Source organism: Triplophysa rosa, linkage group LG2 (genome assembly GCF_024868665.1).
Source record: "Triplophysa rosa linkage group LG2, Trosa_1v2, whole genome shotgun sequence".
Lineage (NCBI taxonomy): Eukaryota > Metazoa > Chordata > Actinopteri > Cypriniformes > Nemacheilidae > Triplophysa > Triplophysa rosa.
Window position 1 is genome coordinate 30,739,384 of NC_079891.1, and position 19,294 is coordinate 30,758,677.

The following is a 19,294-nucleotide window of genomic DNA, read 5'->3' on the forward strand; positions in this document are numbered from 1 at the left end:
TTTTAGATCAAGCAGGTGAAAATGACAGTTATTTTGTCAGTTAATTTGAAATGTAATCAAACTGACTGGAGCTACCCGTGAGTTAAAGGCTTTTAATGCACACCTTCCAGCCAATCAGAATCCAGTATTCAAACAGACCATGGTATAAACAACAAGAATGACTGAGTTGGTAAAAGGATCAACCCCTTGTGTCAGTATTTTGTTGAACCACCTTTTGCTTTAATTACAACCTTTAGTCTGTTGGGATATGTCTCTACTAACTTTGCACATCTAGACTTTGCAATATTTGCCCACTCTTCTTTGCAGAACTGTTCAAGTTCAGTTAAATTTGATGGTGACCTTTTGTGGTCTGCGGTCTTCAAGTCATTCCACAGATTTTCAATGGGGTTCAAGTCTGGGCTTTGACTAGGCCACGCAAGGACATTCACCTGTTTCTCCTTTAACCACTTTGTGGTCAGTTTTGCTGTGTGCTTTGGGTCGTGGTCATGTTGTAAGATAAACCTTCTTCATAGACAAGTTTCTGGCAGAGGGCAGTAGATTTTCCTCAAGAATTTGACTGTGTATTGCACCATCCATTTTACCTTCTATCCTGACAAGTGCTTCAGTCCCTGATGCAGAGAAACAACCCCATAACAGGATATTACTACCTCCATGCTTTGTGGTAGGGATGGTGTTTTTTGGATAGTGAGCTTTATTGGATTTCAACCCGATGTATCGTTTACTGTAGTGTTGAGGCCAAATAATTCAATTTTAGTCTCATCCGACCATAACACCTTTTTCCATGTGGCCTCAGAATCTTCAAGGTGCGTTTTGGCAAAGCTCTGTCGTGACTGCATGTGGCCTTTCTTGAGGAGTGGCTTTTTTCTTGCAACCCTCCCATACAAGCCAGATTTGTGGAGAATTTGTGATATTGTTGTCACATGCACAAAATGACCACTCTTTGTCATAAATTCCTGCAACTGCTTCAGTATTGATGTGGGCCTCTTGGTAGCATCTCTGACCAGTTTCCACCTGGCTCTTTCAACCAGTTCGGAGTGACGTCCTGATCCAGGGAGGGTCTATCTTCATTTCAAGCTGCAAAGCAACAAAATTTATTATTTTGAGGGGGGGATTTATTTCTATATCCACTGTAAATGAAATGAGGGTGAGTAAATGCCAGAATTTTCATTTTTGGGTGAACTAACCCTTTAACAATCCCATTTCCCAGGAACACATACTCTGTACTGTAAATTGCTTAGCAAAAAACTAGGTTTTCCTATTCCCAAGCTCTTAAGGTTCCCGTCTTCTCTTTTCTAGACTTCCTGAAGATTTCTGCAGTTCAGTGACATTGTGACTGTGTTTGTGCGCATCAAGCGCAACACTGCAGCCGAGCCAAGTGTCAGACTGATGGGCATGAGTCACGGTGGCTCTTCTATTAGAGATGCTAATAGGACAGGACAAAAGCACAGCACCCACTCAGGATGGAGGAGATGGGGTAATGATGGCTAATTAACTTACGGGTGCCCTCCCTTCTCTCTCCCTTTAACATGCACGGAAAAAGAAAGTATGACTCATGTTATGTGATGACCACCTGCTTTCTGAAATATCTCAACAGTTGTTGCCTGCGTATTTAAAGGTCGACTTAATCTGAGTTATTGAGCAAGTGACTGATTAGTTATGCATATTTGAGGCAGGTATTGACTTAATACATGGACGTGAAATGAGGTGGGGGGCTTCTACATTTTAATAGGTATAGTGAGGGGCCTGTTATTGCCCTAAAATTACTTCTAAAAGACTTCTGATGCTACCGCGAGGCAGATTACGGTAGTGAAGCATGAGAGGCCGCATGTTACAGTGATTTGACGTTGCCTGTAAGTCATGTTGAAATGAATATTTATTTGGGTTTTTCATTAAGACTTCACGCTGGGGGGGTGGGGGACGTTAAGAAGTCATGCAGAAGCAATATAAATTATGTTAGGTTGTAATGGTGAATGTTAAGTGTACATCATTATATTTCGTGTAATGGGTTGATAAAGAATGGCTTTGAATCTGCTCAACCAATCAGATTTCAGAGCAGCAAGTAGTTGTTTTAGAAACTGATAAATAGGTTTCTTAAAGGACAATTGTGTGATTTTTAGTGGCATCTAGTGGTGCGAATTGCAACCAACGGCTCACTCCACCCCTCCCTTTCGAGTCACTACGGAGGCTGAGAGAGGACGAAGATGTCATCACGTTTTCTCTTCTTTGCCATTGGGGGTTAGGTTTTTACAAAACGTGCTGTAGAGCGGTTTGTCCGTTTAGGGCTTCTGGAGAAACAACATGGTGAATTCCATGTAAGGGGACTCGCGGTGTATGTAGATAGAAATAGCTCATTCTAAGGTAATAAAAACATAACGCTTCATTATGTAAGGTCTTTGTATACCTCTGAAGATATAGTTTTGTATATTATATTGCATTTCTGTCAATAGATCCTCCAAAAAATTACACAAAGATTCCGAGGTGTGGATTCTTTGAGTAAAAAAATGAAAATCATTATTTTAAATTCAATAGAACTGTGACACCTCCGTGCCATTACTTGTGTATTTTTTAAGTCACCATAAAATCAAAATGTACTATTCTTATTGCATATGGAATAATGTAGTCTTATTTATTTGTGCACTTTATTATTACTTTCTAATTTATGTGACCTCATAATCTGTCATCAAATACGTAAACTTCTGCCTATATTTTATTAGCAACAACCAACTTCCAACGATCCAAAATGATGGACAAAATCAAGTCCCGCTTTTTTCTTATTTCAGAAGCCGTTTCACTGAGATGTACAGTATGTTACGATAGGGGGGTTAAGACAACCGCTACTTCTGTTTCATGCCTACTTTAAGAATAGTTCCCTGTTGATGTTCGTTTAGGTTTGATAATACACTCACAAATAGTGTTAAACGATTTTCTGAACAAAAGTGGGACACGATAAGCTGCTACTTAAAGACAAGTTACAAGTTATCTGGACTCATTTGTCCACTGTTTGTGGAGTGATCTATAGGGCTTGGTTTGAATTAGGCGCCACTTATTTTAAGAGGGTCACAATAAGTGCCAGGGTTTGTGTATGTGTCATGTGTACAGTATGTTGTGTATTGTGTAGAGTACTGTATGATTGTTGTGGTTGCAGTAAGAATTACATTAATCTCCTCGGTGTATTCTGCAGATAGGACATTAATATGCCTGGGATGAACATTTAAATCGAGTTTATTCTGAAATTGCACTGGCCTCAACAAATAAACCCAACTTTATACTGTCATTTTTACGGTATTGCTACTGTGCCCATTAATAAAAAACACCTCTGTTGTGATATTTGCTGATATTCAGCATGTGATTTCTGTATTTTCTAGCCCAAGGGCACAAATGCTATGCAAATCCTCGTCATTCTCTCTCTATTTCTCTCCCTGACTGAGTTAGTTATCTGTTGACCGTTTGTTGGACCGGTGAATTCCGAGACCTTCTAAACTCTCTAAATTATTGGAAAACAGCCAGTTTTGTGTTACTATCAACTGATTGAAGGATTTTATTTTCGAAACGCTCTAGATTTTCTCTGCCAAGGCTAAAATATTAAATGAAAGTAAATAATTCAGTATATACTTGATTTGATACAGATCTCTGTGAACCTTTCTGAGGGATGATGAAAATAGAACGGTGAGGTTTCATGTTATTTGACTACTTAAATTTAAGTTAGAGATGCTTTAAATGCTTTTTTCGTGCATTTATAGATGTGACTATGTATATACACACACACACACACACACAAATATATTTTTGTTTCTGTGACTTGAACTTTAATGCTTAAGTGGTTTTTATTCCAGCGCAGGGAAAGAAAAACAAGGTAATTTGAAGCAGAAAAAAGTTGTTTGACAGAAATGTTCTCAAACCTTTTACACTCTCTTGTACTTACAGTTTTATCCCAGGAGTCGTGAGTGCCATTGCAGGTTAAACTTCCTGTGGGACTATTAAATGTAATCTCATTGTCGTCTTTTTGGCAGTTTGTCTGACATATGTGCTTATACTGGAGCACAGAGCAATTTGTGGATACAGGCAGTCTACGTTTGATGGGAGATGTGTCAAATTAACTATACGAAGAAAGCTAAAGAAAACTATGGCGGTCAATGAAATGGTAAACCAGTAATTTTATTACATCTACAGTAAAAGTGCTGCCACCATGCTAGGTCCCGTTCATACTTGAAACTATAAAGATAAAGTTTTAAAAACTGTTCTAAATATACTGTAAGAAGCACCACACCACAACTGTAATGATGCAGAGGCATGACATTGTTGGGATGACTTTCATTTTCTGCTAAATTAAACTCTGGAATAGCTTTCCCGATACTATTCGAGGGTCAGACACACTCCCAATTTAAATGTAGGTTAAAGACACATCTTTTCAGCCAAGCATTCAATTAATGCATAATATGCTAAATGAAAAAAATGGATGAACAGCAGCTAAGCTAATTAGTCTCTTTCTGCCTTCCTCCCCCGCCTCGGGATGGGAGAGATTACGCCAGGCCCAGATAAACGTCATATCCCCATCCCGTGCCATCCTCCTGCGAGAGCCTGCGGACTGACTGACCATCCCAGCTCAGGCAATCCCATCCCCGATAATCTGTCATGAATGGTGGGTGGTGAGGACACGGAGACAAGGACAGAGGACCCAAGTGCAGACAGCGGGTAAGGGGTTAACAAGACATTTAATAAAATTTAAATACAAAACAAAGACCCACGTGGGGGTAACAAAACAAAACAGGGAAACAGGAACAAGACTAACTAAACTAACAGGACTAGACTAAAACACATCACAACTACAAAATAAACTAACTCAAAGACAGGAACTCACCACATAACACAAACACGACACAGTACAATGAACCCGCACGAGACAGAAGACACAAGGGCATTATAAAGGGGACAAATCAAGAGGAAGCAGGTGCGGGGCATGAACTAATTAACAAACAATAACGAGGAGACGAAAGGGCGGGAACAGAGACGCCACACCGGAGAGTGGAAGACCAACAGGGACAAAACGTCACTCTCCACATAAAACAAGAGGTTCTATCATGGTTCTGCCACTAGGTCAAGAGAAGCAAGACAAGGTGGGGCAGAACCATGACATAATCAAAGTTATCAAAGTTGGCTTGCTCACCGGGAGACTGCTGACATTAGATTAGTTTAAAGGTTCGGTAAATTACGTTAACATCGCTTTATTAGAATGATCTTGCTTGTTCTACAAACACCATGTTGTACTGTGTTTGACCTTTGTTTTTTCTTATTTTCTCCTGTAAAGTTGCTTTGGATCAATGCACATTGTGAAAAGCGCTATATAAATAGAATTTAATTGAAATGAATGATAAATCATTGACATCCATTCAAATCCATTTGATTTTAAAGGCACATTTAAAATGTGAAACTGCAGTGCGCAATCTTAAAGCAGAGGTAACACAGCTTCTGCCAATCTCATATTAATCTTGAGTACCTATAGAGTAGTATGGCATACTTCATATGTATTTAGTTTGATCCAGTGTTGGGTGTAACTAGTTACTAAGTAATTAGTTACTGTAATTTAATTACTTTCCCCTTGAAAAAGTAAAGTAAGGGATTAATGTAAAAGGCTTTAATGTATCCTTCTCACATTTGTAATACTTTGGTCAGTAAATAAGAGTGCTTTATGTAGTTTAATATTATTTATTTGAATGAATTAAAAGATCCCTTTCATGTCTATCCTTAAATCACTTAACTAATCAAGGTTGATATAGGATATAGAAAGTAATTAGTAATAAGTAACTAAATACTTTTTGGAGAGAGTAATTTGTACAGTAATCAAATTACACTATTGAATATGTAATTAGTAACTAGTAATTAATTACTTTTTTAGAGTAACTTACCAAACACTGGTTTGATCACATTTATAAAAAACAGATACAGCAGTGCGATTATTTCCGAAAACAGTCGACCTCCTAGAGGCGTCCAGTGGGCGGAACTAAAGCACGAGCACACAATACATCATGGCATTATCCCTGCATAAGTGTTGATTCAATATAAGTTTGTGTTGTTTACATAATGCACGTGTGCGCCGATTGCCAACAAACCACAGAAATATGATTCAGTTTCACTTACCGCGTGCGGTTCATGTCCGGCAACATTTTAGCGCTGGGACCGCTCCATCTATCAGTTTCAAACGATCTGCAAATTTAGCGTTATATCCACTGTTTATATAACATTAATCACCGAAATGCCGTGAACAAACACAGCTAAACTTCCGTAACGAACGAAGCACATTGATGGGCATGCTCTTTCTCTTGTTGTCGCTGGTTGACGTGTGGGCGTGCTTGTCCGGGAGAATTGTCCAATAAGGGACTAAGAACCCTTGTTACGAAACGGGAATGCATGTTTGAAAAAAACTTTTTTTTACTCATTGTGAGGTAAATGATTCGTGTTAGAAACGGTAATAGTGATGTTTGGCTTATAACAAGCAAGAATTACTTCTGACATTTACTTTCTGTAAGAAACATTGCAGTGCTAGTTGGAAGATAAACAGCTAAGTCTTGGCTGCCATGTTTCCCGTCTTAAAGGGACAGTTCACCAAAAATAAAAATTATTTTATTCACCCTCACGTCAACCTGTATATTACTCTTTCTTCTGTGTAACACTATCACAGACAATATATTGAGAAATGTCTCCGTGGGTTTGTGATCTTACAAAGGTAGTCAATGTAGTCCATTGTTGTTTGGTTACTAACATTCTTCAAGATATCTTCTTTTGTGTTCTGCAGAAGAAAGAAAGTCATACAGGCTTAAAATGACATGAGGGTGAGTAAATGATGCTATAATTTTCATGTAGGGTCTTCTATCCCTTTTAAGCCTGTAAGAAATCACATTCTGTGACATTACTCTGGCCCTGTGTGACTCAGTGCCCCGTCGGTTCAGAAGCTTGACATTCTGCTGTGAAGCCTGTGGAGCGCCGGCGGAAAGCCGTGTTACCCTTCCTCGTCAGTCAGACACTTTAGCTTGCCTCTGCCGTTATAGGCTTTACCGCTCGCTCTGCTCCAGGCTCTCCGGGGGTCGATGCAGGAAATAGGAGCAGATTTGTAGCAAATTAGAAATCTTGCTGAGGACCAGCAGGACTGAATGTGGAATCCAAGGATGGGAGTGCCAATATATGAGCTGGTAGTTTTAGGAGCAGGAGGTTAGATAGGATTGGTTAGAACCACGCCAGGGTTAACATTGTTGGGATTAGAGTCAATCCAAGGTTGTTATCTCATGATATATGAATATTTATGGTCTTCAGAACTACTTTTCTGCTGGACTTCAGAGACATCCTGTAAAGAATTGAAAGCATACAACAGGAAAAAGAAATTAAAGTTATATATATATATCTTTGTGATGCAAGAATTGGACATATATACTGTGCAGCTGTTTTTTCTGAATTTACTGTTTATAGGTACAGTATGTGTGCAGGTAAATGATGATTTTTGTTTCATTCTGTGAACTACTAACATATTAACATACATACTACATACATATTTCTCCCAAATTTCAAATAAAAATATTGTTTCTATTTGCATTTATTTGCAAATGAAAATGAAAACTGAAAATGAAAACTGGAGAAACAGGTAACAATTTAACAAAGTAACAGAAAAGATGCTCTGTATATGCTATTCTTCAGACCTCAAATACTGCAAAGAAAACAAGTTCATACTCACTTTTAAGCAATACAACAGTAATATTTGTACATGTATTTACAGTAGGAAGTGCAAACATTATTTGTATATATGAATTTGATAACCTCGATTTATATCACAGTTTTCATGTGTCTTTCACATTGCTGTTGGATGAAGTTTGATTTTGTTGAAATGTAGACATTCAGTATATATACTGTATGTGTACATACTGTATGTACTGTATGTGTCTCGATGGATGGCACTTAAAGTCCCTGTGAACTGGAAGTTGCGATCGTTTTTACTTCTGTATTCTGACACATTTCCGAGTGAAAAGGAATTTCAAAGGAGAAAATTAGTGGGCGTAGCTTGCATTTTTCACTGCGAATTGATAGGATGTGTAAAAACAGCTGTTGCATTCATTTTGAAATGAAACTGGCAGCAGACTGACAGTGGAAGGGGAGGAGTTAACGGATGCTCCGGCCAAGCCGTCTAATTTACGTCATTTGAGATGTCATTTCAGGGCGGAAGTGCATTTTCAGATTTTAACTGAAGATTATGAGGGTACATGAATTTGAAAGAAAATGACCCACATTGTTAAGCTATTTACTATAAACGCTGCAATATTTCATGAAAAAATAAGAATTGTCATTTTTTTATTTCACTGGGACTTTGTATTTTAAAAATTCTACGCGTTTTCTTGTACATTTTTGTTTACTTTTTATCATGGTTAGAATGCAGTATTGACCTATTTTAAGGACAAGTTATTCTCAATGTTGTATTTTGGTAAAGGCTAATGAAACACTAGGTCCCGTGAGTCATTTATAGCCTCAGTACCTGTACCAGCACATGTTCCCAGACAAACACACATGCGTGTCTACAACCACCCACCCACCCACATTTCCTGAAGGGCACAACATGAAAATCTCAGTGGGAGATAGTTTCTGGTCCACTAGAACGTTGCACATCAGTCATTTATTCTTCTCTGTTTGGATACTGGCTTACAAGGGCACTGTCTATGTAGGCTGCGAGGTAGCTCACTGCGATTTAAAACAGACCTTAAAAGTTAAAAGTGCTCTGCTCTTTCTCTCCTTTCCATTTTCTCATTTCTTAAATCCCTTTTTTATCAGCAGGTATAAAATAATTTTTTCAGCCTCCCTCTGTAATTTCACTTTATTTTGCCGTGTGCTTTTTTAGATTGCCATACAGTTCCGTGGCTTTTATGAGCGATCGCATTGTATGTCCCACAGTCTCATTTATGTCTCCTTTCTGTTGCTGCCATTTTCTTCCCGGTGGTGTGCGATAACACGTGTTGGTTTGGGCTGGTGTTAAGAAAGCCGCGTGTCAGCGGGAATCCAATCAATGTGGTGCTGCTTTGTTTCTGCAGCGGACGTAATTACAGCTGTACCTCTGTGTTCACGATAAGCAGAGGGCTGCAAACTGAAATGAGAGGTTCGGCTTTGCCGTGAACCTTTTACACAAAATCCTAACCGGAGGAAGCTGCAGTATAAAAGGAGGCTGTCGTGAGCCATGCTTGTTGCGTTACAGTCCTGATTTACAAAGATACCAAAAAAGGGAACTAACTTTCTGGTGCTGTCGTAACGTTATGAAAATACTATGAATTATTTCTCAATTAAATTTGTAAAATAGGTTGGATACACTCATCGTGTTGATGTACACTGCATGAAATCATGTTCGAGTTTAGTATTTATTTTTAATTTTGCAGTACGTTGATCTAAACACCCTTACGAAAATATTAATTCTTCAAATTAATTTTATTAAGTACTTCAGTTTTATTAGGCTATTTGTTAGGTATACTTTATGTAGTAAGAGCAATAATATTAATATAAATGCACTAGTTGCATACTTGTAAGTGTACCGTTTTGATATTTGGAACTAACGTGGCCCACTTTTAGTACACTTTTAAAAATGTTACTTTTAAGTGTAGAGCAACAATAGTTGCATTCATGAAGCATATTTCTAAAATGTGCATTAAAAGCACACTAAAAGCAGAGCCATTGAGAGAGCGAGAGAGAGTCGTGTCAACTCAAAATACTCAGGTGGAACTGTTTTTTTTTCAAAGCAATGGCGGTTGAAAGAGCCTCTCAATAGTACCCAGAAGGTATATAGCATAGAGCTGCAGCGAAACAGACTGAGTGAGGTGAACTTTTAACCCACTTAAAGACGATTAATGATAAAAATAAAGAATTAAAAGAAAAAAACGTAACTTCCTGGAACTATCTGAAGGCTGAATCATGTGACACACAAAAATGTTTGCTCTTGTGTCGCAACTCTCTCTCTCTCATAATGGCCCTGATAAAATATGCTTATTTTTTATTTAAAAGAGGCAAACCAATAGAAACATGTAATCAAAGAGCCTCTAAAGTCCATTGAAATGAAGCTTGGTTCAATGAAATGACACAATTTCCCCTGAAACAGGAAGGACATTTTAGTGGCTCCTCCCCCTTTTAGCCAATAGCGTTTAATTTACCTCACAGCCTGGAATTGTGAGTTTTGAATGCCTTTGAGTTTATCAATATCATTAAGGCTAACATATTCATATTAAAAGTACAAAAACTTCCATTTTTATTTCATGGTTATTTTACACTGTGCGATGTTGCATGCTATCATGTTTTTATGTTGTACACACCTATAGTAAATAGGAGTCTGTTGGCAAGATCTTACATTATTTTTTGTATGTGTTTTGAAAGGTTTAGGTAGGCTCTGTCTGTAATGATTCTTGTCTCTCCTGGTTTACATAAACTGTTCTGTAACAAGCCGTGACTAACAACGTTTGCAATTAAGGTAGAGGTGACAGTTGGACTGTATCCTCCATAGAGTTGAAATGTTTTGTCTGCTCTTTTGTTCGAAAGGCAACAATCAGCTTCACAATAGGATCAGCTTAGAAAATCCACTCCAATCCCTTTTCACGTGAATTGTCTGTTCCACTGACTTGCTTCATACCTTTCTATTGTCATCTTCTCCATCTTTGAGATTTCTGCAAGAGAAAAACTCAATAACTAGCTCATTGTTGCTTGAGTATTCATTTCAGATTGGAACGGTCACGTCACAGAATTTATAATAAAGAATTACAAACATCACACTTCATTCCGTCAGGTGTTTCATTTATTCTTTTTTGTCTTCTTTTCAAGTGCTTCAGTGCATTCGGCTGCTTATTATGATTCTGCACATCACATATGCTTGTTTAAATCAACTTTATTCTCCAAAAATGTCAGAAAAACGGAACGCAAACAGGTAATGTTCCCTTTCCGCTCGCCTTATTATTCAAGTGTGAAATATCAATGTGTAGATCAATATTAGCATAAACTGGTTATCGTATTAGAATTCCTCGTGATGTACCTCTTCTTGTACTCCTGTCACAGATCAGCCCGCTGGATTTATGTCAGAGCCCTGGGAGCGAGGTGAATATTGAGCTCTGTGACCAGAATGAAAAGTGCGGATATATGGTGGGTGGATTTTCTTGGATGAAAGAGTGGCTTTTTCAGGATCATGTTATTAGCTCATTTCTTTCTTCCCACAGAGACTAAGAGTGTCTGCGGTACTTTATGAGATGGACTTTGAGCTTTACGTCTTAATAGAGTAAAATTCTGCATTATAAAACGATTGTATGAGTCATTGTAAAAGAGACGGTATAATTTACACACTGCTCTCAAAGCATACTCAACAGTACCAGATTTCCTACCTATTTTTTTTCTTTCTGTACTGCTTAGAATAGAATAGAATAGAATAGAATAGAATAGAATAGAATAGAATAGAATAGACAACCCAGTCTCACAGCAAGTCATGACAGAATTTAGAATCTATTGATTTGTGTTCATGGACACGAATTCCCTCTTTATTCATGTCAGTCAGCATGACTTTTTCCATGTCACTTAGCACAACTTTTTTTCGTGTCGCTAAGCACGACTTTCAATATACAGACTCAATGTGTATATGCATTTATATATTTATAACCTACATATGACATAATACATATTTTAAGCAACCACTTAGCCCACCCTAAACCCTAAAATCACAGGCGCAAAGGTTAATTTTACTAAAAAGAACGCATTTTGCGATGTGTAAAAGCAACAATAAAGGCCCTCCTAACCCCGCCATTAAACCTAACGTATAGGGGCAAAGTCAAATTATACATACGAATGTGATCACACAAATTCACATGAATGAGTGCACCTCAAAAAGTAAGTGCGAATTCCCGTTAGATCGCGTTGATTACACCAACACATCCTCACTCCCGACTCATCACATATTTACGCTCATCACATATTACGTCCTTCGGCGTCACTTTTGACTCCTTTGGCGTCGTTTTTCGACGTGAAGGGCACGCGAATTTCACTGGCATTATGAAAATGTATATTAGATATAATTTGCAATGATGATGTTTCGGGGTTTAATTTAAGTTTAATGGCCAGGATAATTGTGTTTACATGACACTGTTCAGACAGTTTGAGCAAGTAATGTAACAGTTTATTTATCGTAATTTAAAACACATAATACAAGCAGTCACAATGTCGTTGAAAAATACAGATATTCCAAGGGTACCAACGCGAAACGATCGATTTGTATGAGGAACAGATGCGAAAGTGATCACCGTCCGCCGTAAATCTCAAATCCAGTGAAGAACGACGTTCAAAATTTGCCGCCAGAGGAAGTTACGTCAGCTTCGATGCCATTGGCTGTCCCGTATCTCGTGACCGATCGCCGCGTCATTTCGTTGGCTTTGAACGTGAAAGGGTATTGGCTCCCGCAACCGACTGCATCTAGCTGTTCCGGTTTATCTTTAAATGGGTGCCGACCTCATGCGTTCGCGGACACGCACGGCATCTTCATGTAAATTTATCGTACGGCGTTGGTGCAAAAAGGTCTTCGAAACGATTTTTTTGTTATATTTTGTAATGCTTTTGGTCAGTTTGTGCAATAAATAAGTACTTTATTATTTAAGCACTTTATTTACTTTGTGTCTCAAACAAGTGTGTGCGCTTTGTTTATAAATTCACTTAAAAAAGTGTAATGAAAGGGAAACATGTTAATTTGTTCTATTATTTTGTCTTAACATAGCACTGAACAAAAACGGAAAAGCAGTTTTAAAATCTTGTTCTTGAGTAATAATTTTGTCCACTTGGGGTTTTTTTTAAGCTAGAGAAATAGTAATGGGATAACGAGAAATTGTTTTGTTATATATCGTTTTTCTGTTCTGTTAATCTGTTGTTGTTACTATTTCCAGTAAAAATTTGGTGCAAAATTCATGTTTGCAAATTCGATTACAGGAATAGATAACTAAATAAATAGATTTATTTGGTTTAAATGATGTCCAGTGTTTTAACATCTACATGATTAATTAGCCTACAGGCACATTAAGAGCACAAATCACAAAATATTTTAGTGGTCATGAAAATGTATTCAGATTTAGCATATTAATGATGCATTTATCTGGTAAATCATGACATTTCATCTACAGGAAAGTAAATGTAAGTTCAAGTGAATGCTTTTTAAAAGTAAAAAGAATTGGTATCGAAATCGGCAATACTGGCCCTGCATTTACTTGGTATCGGATCGATACTAAATTTTACAGTATCGCCCACCACTAGACTCGGGAGTGATAACGGGTTGATTACACATGAAATTTGATTGAAATTCGTGCTGAGTGACACGAAAAAAAAGTTGTGCCAAGTGACATGAAAAGAGGGGAAGTTCGTGTCCATTAACACAAATCAACAGATTAAATTTTGTAACTATGTCACGAATTTCCGTGAGACTGTTGCAATAGAAGTTGGTGGTCTTTGGTGGTTCACTTGACTTTGGTAGTTCAGACGCCAAAGTCATGGGATCAATTCCAAGGAAATATGTGCACATATAAAATGCATAGATTTAACGCACTAAATCACATTGCATAAAAGCATCTGCCAACTGCATCAAATGTTGTTGGCAATGCCTCTCATGGTTTATGGCTTTATTGATTTATTATCGTCTTCCTCGCACAATGTTTCTGCAAGTGAGAGTCATTCATCTGATTGTATTTGATATTTAGCTCATCAGCTGTAATCTCCCAGTTAAGTGTATTGTGTGTTGATTGTGTGTGTACTGTATGTATACAGTATAGAGTGACAGTCAGATTGACAACCTGGATAAATATCCATTAGGTGGGCAGCAGCTGGCTCAGAACCTCCTCTTGAACCATTAACATTCCACTCAACATCAACTCATCCACGTCTCCTCATTTCCATATAATATAATTAGCAGGGTTAGAGGAGACTGCACAGAGCTATGTAAATGCAACACCTCCATGGAAACATGTGAAATATCAATGATCCACTCTGTGTTATGTATTTCTGGACCAAACTCGTTGGCAAAGGTGCGAAAAAAGAAGGCGGATTCACGTCATGTTGCTCACACCAGGCAGCTCTATGTGCACGGCAGCCCTAAAATGGCAATGTAATTCTGATGTTTTTCCTTCTTTCACTCGCTTGTGGTTGGTGTTTATACTGTATGTTGAATGAATCAGCAATAAGGAAATGTTTTAAGCTGACTTTAACATTTAGAAGTATTATTATTGTTATCTGTGTATTAGCTTTTGGTCTCAACATTCACATCCCCACAAGTGTGTTCATTTTTGTGAAAAATGCAAAAATTGCAAAAAAACATAATATATTCTGTTTTATTCACAAATTATTATCATTTCTTCCGTTTATGATGGCATGCATTGATTGTTGGAGTCAATGCTACGGCACAGCGTCACTTGGCGACCATCTTGGCAACATTTCCGGCCAGCTGTTTTCTAGTCATTTAAGTACAGATGCCATCTGAATGAATGAGAAAAGACTGAAATTTTCATTTGACAGTTTGGCAGTAAGAACAAACTCAGCAATGAAGTCGGAAAACCGTGGTTTAATAAAGCAATAAGCCCCAAGAAGCAGTGGGTTACAGTGCATTTTATAACAGCTAAGGGCGTTGTACCCCTAAAACCCCCATAGCTGTTATAAATTGCTTCGCGGGGCTTATTGCTTTTATAAAACGGTTATTCCATATGCGTAGCCAGGTTTCATAAAATAAAGTAAATAAAATGATGTTTAGGCTATGTAATGCGGACAGCCGTTATAAATCGGGGTATTTTATAACGGTTTAGAACTCGGCTCAGCCAATCAGAATCAAGCGCCAGAACTGACCATTTTATAAAATTGCTTTTTCGTCCCAACAATAATAAAAATCTAGAGTAAAAAACATGTGATGGTTCTATCAAAAAGGTTGAAAGGGTGAGGCTCACAATAAAGAACAAATCGCTGCTGTCCTTCTGAAACCTTGTACCTCCATATTCCATGATTTTTTATTTTTTGCCATAAAATCATTATTGTTTTTGCAAATACCTAACCAATAAAAAGTATTAAAAAGTGCTTGTAAACGTTGACTGTTTTTAATCATTTAAAAAACAGTGTTTTTCTCATTTCCTGAAAAACAGCAAATTTGAACATCCAAGGTTTCAGAAGGACAGCGACGATATGTTCCCTGCTTTAAGAAGTTGCACTTTCATAAGAAGACTTTATTCTAAGTTCTAAGTTTAATGTAATTATCATGTTTGTCTCACATTTCCTCTACAATTTCTTTAAATATAAATAAATGGGATGATTGTGTATAAAGAATGAGTAAAGGGGTACAATGTTGGTAGCACAGTCTAGATCATTTGGTCTTTGAAATTGTTTTTATGAAAATATTTTTTGCAAATCTGATCATAGTATATGAGATATCTTCTAAAACTAAAGGAAAAATTACCAGGGTCTTTTTCCTGAGAAAAAAATATCAGCGAAAATTGCTTTAATCTTATTGCTTTGTAAGTGAATCAACCAAGATAGATACTAAAATTACTTTTTTGCAGTTATGAGTGGAACTGGTGATATATCTTCTGTCTTTTGCCTGATTTCAAAGACAAGGCTTTAAGGTCCAGTGTATGACATTTAGCAGCATCTAGTGGTGGCTGACTCCACCCCTCTCTTTCGAAGCACTGCCGTAGGTTGACACAGAACTAAGATGTTGTCACATTTTTGCTTCTTTGCCAAAGGAGATAATGTAATTACAAAACACTCTCTGTAGTGCAGTTTGTGCGTTTAGGGCTACTTTAGAAACAACATGGTGAATTCCATGTACGGGGACCCGTGGTGCATGTAGATAGAAATATCTCATTCTAAGGTAATAAAAACATAACGTTTCATTGTGTAAGGTCTTTGTACACCTCAATTACCTAGAACCTCAATTATTTTGGTTGGTGGTGTCATTTTTCTGATGTTTGATTGCATAAAATCTATGATAAATTTCTATATTTCATAAAATGCCACAAAATCTGTGGTCCCCCTGGATCCATCTTGGGGCCCCCCAGGGGTCCACGGCCCCCAGTTTGAGAACCACTGTATTAAGCGATGTTGTCTTATTTATTGCCTTGAATGAAAGCAGCCCTCATACTTCATCCTGATTGGCTGAGACCTTGTTTATGCAGTCGCCTATTTTGCTGAATGTCTGAAGGATGGGTTTTGATGCGTCAGCTGCAGAGGATGTGAGAATACGTGAGCCTGACATGCACAGTATTTGTAGACGTAGAGAGTAAATGTGTGGCATTGTGTGTCTATACACTCTTAAAATGTTTTAAAAGGCTTTTTATCATGTTGAATGGTTCCATTACACAGTTATTTTTGCTTTTTGGCAACTCTGTTTTATTTCAAGTGTACAGACAAAACTGCACAAGTAGTTTTATTACAAGCATTGGTGTGTTCCAAGTCATCTATCATTCTCTTTCACCCCCTGTTTCTAGATTAGGACTTTTATTTATTCATCACAAGGCCACATTTCCCATCTGGCTCATTACAAGAAGCGTCTACATTTTATATTTTTAATGTCACAAGTGCAAAATGCGAGGATAAAATAAAGTATTTATCTCTTATGCACACAACTTTCTCTTAGATAAGAAGGCTGTCTGACTCCGGGAGAAAAGAATGCACCTGATTTATATATGCATCGTGTTGAAAGCAGTTTGACTCTACTAAATAGAGGTCTTCGTCTCATCTTCACAGGTACAAGGGATTATGTTATCAAGAGAACATCTCAGCCTCCCTAAATCTATCCCGTGTTTCCTTCCGCTGCATACAGACAAGGCCGTAAATGGAAACTCCATCCGCAATACGTATAGAGCATTCTCCCATGCCACGAGCCCACGACTCCTAATAACCTTGACGGAAAACACCAGTAACTGTCATGGATCCAGACGAACTCCATTTCTCCCCTTTTTCGGATTCCCAGATGCGTCATTGTATCCCACTCTCACAAATAACTATCCGACTGGAGCGAGAGCAACGGGGCGGAATGAAAAGACACAATCCATTACCCCAAAGAATATGCTTCATTTGAGGCGTATGATGTCGCGTTTGTGAACCCGGCTCCTCTCTCGCAAATGAAAATGGCACTTGGATTAGCAGCGGAGATGTTCATTTAATGCCTCAGGACAATACCCCTCCCTCCGCAGATGGTTGTTTTAATGACAACACTTTTATTGTGGAAAACAGCAGATTCCCGCTTCCTGCCCTTTTACAGTGCATCCATCTGTCAAGGGCTGGGACAGTTTGAATACCGTTTAATTCGTTCATCTCCACCTTCACTGTTTTATCCCTGTGGGGGTCATTCTGTGACGGATGCCTTTTTTAAGTGATGATATTTTTAATTAATTGTACATTTAACATACTATCAGAATTAATTTAATGTCAGTGTTAAAGGTGCTGAGTGTCATTTTTGGAGGATCTATTGATAAAAGTAGATATAATATACATAACTATGTCTTCAGAGGTGCATTAAGACCTTACATAATGACGCGTTATGTTTTATTACCTTAGAATGAGCTATTTCTATCTACATACACCTCGGGTCCCCTTGCATGGAATTTGCCATGTTGTTTCTACAGTAGCCCTAAACTATAACCTGCAATTTTATGTTTCAAACAGAGATGGTGACAAGTTACTGAGAGGCTAAAGTGCAGCTTTAAGAGTACGTGTCAACTAAAGTCTTAAAATGTATGTGGAAACAACACAGATAAAATGTTTTTAGTTCGGTATATTTTGTTTTCATCAACATGTAATGTTTATAAATGTTATAGGCCTTGATCAGAAAAGAATATCCATATTTCCTCAGGGACACAAATGCCACTCAATTTGCAGAATGACTACGGGACCAATGTTCCTCCAGACAAGCTTTATGTTTTAAGAGTGCGTTGACTTCAAGGTTGGCGCTGGCTCCTCTATATCAGACACTGATGTTTGCACTCAGAGTTGAGTAACAGTAGGTCCAGTGTCCTCAGCAGGAAGTTTATAATTGTCTGTCTTTCTCGAGGGAGAAAACTTGCCTCAGATACAGTAAGTCACCTTGATGAAATGCCTGCTTGTTCATTTTAAATCAATTTATGAAAACAATTTCGCATAAGCCTCCGTAAGCATACTTATATAGATCGCCCTGGGGTTGGACGCCCTCCATGTCAAATGAACCAATCAGACCACTTCAGATTTCACATGTTAAGTGAAGGTTGAGTATTTGTATACATATTCAAACATAACAAAAGCAAGCAGGAATTTTATTTTGTTACAGACCTGCAAATGATTTCATTTGTTATTGACGAAAACGACATCATTCATACATTTGTTCTTCAAGGGACAGTTCACCTGAAAATGAAAATTCTGTCATCATTTGCTCACCCCAAACCTGTATGACCTTCTTTCTTCTGCAGAACACAAAAGTAGATATTTTGAAGAATGTTGGTAACCTAACAACGGCGGTACCCTTTGACTTGCATTGGTTTTGTGTCCATACGATAGAAGTGAATGGGTACCGCCGTTGTTCGGTTACCCACATTCTTCAAAATATCTTCTTTTGTGTTCTGCAGAAGAAGGAAAGGCACACAGGTTTGAAATGACAAGAGGGTGAGTTAATGATGACAGAATTCTTTTGAGGGCAAACTATCCCTTTCAGTTACTGTGTTAACGTTCACCACTTCTACTACACTGCTAACACCTTTTTGGGGGGATTTCTATATTTTTTTTTCTTTGCTTAACCCCTACAGTTTGGTCAAAAAGAAAGCTGAGTTTCCTAAGGCCTGCGTGTATACTTCGGCAGTTCGCTAAAGCGTTTTCACATCCTTTTAAACTTCAGAAGTCGTCCCTTCCTCTGATGTCTACGTTTCCTGAAGGTCAGCTTGTAATGTTCAGTATATGACCTCCTCACAGCGTCTGATATTTAGCTCTCAAAACCACAAAGATGTGAGAACCAGCCAGGCAGAAATGCCACCGCGAATAGCACCTTTGAAAGTTTTCAAAAGATGAAGTGCTGGTACCCTGCCACTTCCTTTCAGCCTCACTCTTTTTTCACTAGCATCAATTGCAGGCTTACAATATCGTCTTTATGCTCACTATAAGGTGTAAAAACGTGCTTCAATTGCAAATCTTGACAGATTTACTTATTGCTTCAGTGAATTGACTTGATTTTACAAGTATAGCGTATCATTTTGGGTTGAATGGAGATGAACTCAGATTGGATAATTAGACTATTTGAGAAATCAGTTTAGCTGGCGTCTTACCA

The 19,294-nt window shown here is 38.0% G+C and overlaps 1 long non-coding RNA gene across 3 annotated transcripts; it reads left to right on the forward strand.

The window, feature by feature from the left end:
* The first annotated feature begins 405 nt into the window (after positions 1–405).
* LOC130567131 (uncharacterized) lies at positions 406–18,425 on the forward strand. Of its 3 annotated transcripts, none has more exons than XR_008964544.1 (4): positions 406–4,692; positions 10,828–10,930; positions 11,059–11,142; positions 16,750–18,425. It is a non-coding gene; the product is annotated as an uncharacterized LOC130567131 (long non-coding RNA). The 3 variants fall into 3 exon arrangements; XR_008964545.1 differs by lacking the exon at positions 16,750–18,425 and adding an exon at positions 11,217–14,473; XR_008964543.1 differs by lacking the exon at positions 16,750–18,425 and having other exon boundaries at positions 11,059–14,473.
* Positions 18,426–19,294: the final 869 nt, after the last annotated feature.